This window comes from Taudactylus pleione, unplaced genomic scaffold (assembly GCF_031769625.1).
Source record: "Taudactylus pleione unplaced genomic scaffold, aTauple2 ptg000151l, whole genome shotgun sequence".
Classification (NCBI taxonomy): domain Eukaryota; kingdom Metazoa; phylum Chordata; class Amphibia; order Anura; family Myobatrachidae; genus Taudactylus; species Taudactylus pleione.
In genome coordinates this window covers 700,303-701,521 of record NW_028284553.1, presented here as the reverse complement: position 1 = coordinate 701,521, position 1,219 = coordinate 700,303, and positions in this window count along the sequence as shown.

Here is a 1,219-nt window from a genome sequence, read left to right as displayed (position 1 = left end):
AAGGCCCGTATTCAATTAAGTTTCGCATGCCGGACTTTTCGCCTATATCGCAGATTTTAGCTGCGGAAACGTATTGCGTGTCCCCACGATTCACTGTATTCAATTCCAAAAGACGTGAAAACGCAACCCGGCGAATGCAAAACAGCTAAAAAGTGCTGTCAGAATTGAGTAAAATCAGCCTGATACCCCCTAAAAGATGCACTAACATTGGGGATCACTGTACAGGCCCCCGATTAGCCCTAATAAAGCTATTTGGGGTACTTAAGTTGTGTCAATATCTTCTAATTAGCATCTTTGCACAAGTGGTGAAGAATAACATTAAGCACTTTGTTTTGGTGATAATAAGTAGTTCTGTCAAGTTTGGAGTACTTGAAAATGGGTGCTAGCATAGTTTAAAGTCGCTAAAGTAAAGTTTCCAAAACGTAAAAAAAGCACCTGAAGCAAGCACCTGCAATCAAAAAAAACACCTCACCCCTACTTGCAGACCCCCCAAAAGTCTATTTCGCTACTTTTTAAGTTTGTACCCCCACTTTGAACTTTTTTGTCCCATTTTTAAAGTGCTTTTTTTGGGGTGTTCCTCACTTGTTTTTAGTTTTTTTTTTACGCAGTTATCAATTGCACCCACAAAATAGCGATTTTGCACTTTTTTTCTCCACGTATTCATAGGCGAATCTTTTTTGCCTATTACACTGCATTGCGTTTTTATGTATGCGAACAGTGTTAGCAATTGAGATAAGTTTCCGCAGGGCGTAAAGTCTCATTAGGTGATACTTTTTTGCAGATTACGACTTTTCGTGGCTAATTGAATACGGCCCTAAGTTGGCATGTCACCCACTTATTATTGGCAGAGTATACAGATGCTCTGGATGCACAGTGGTGAGTGGATGGAAGTTATTCCACACAACAATCGACTTAATCAGGGAATTGGTTATTAATCATGTAGAAGCAAATAGCATTGGACACAGGGTTAACACAGGTATAGGCTGAAGATGGTATGCTAGATGCATTCTGAAGTGTACAGAGCATGCTGGGCATTGTAGTGTGCCAGGTGTCATGGGCACACTCACGGTTCACCCTGTAGGCTGAAAGCGGGATGTTCCCTGTACTGAGCAGTGGTGATACAGGGTAATGGGGTCTCTGTGGGGCCTTGTATATTTCCCCTATGGAGAAGAAACTCAGGGGTCCAAAACCCATAGGACACCACAGGTGAAACGTGTTC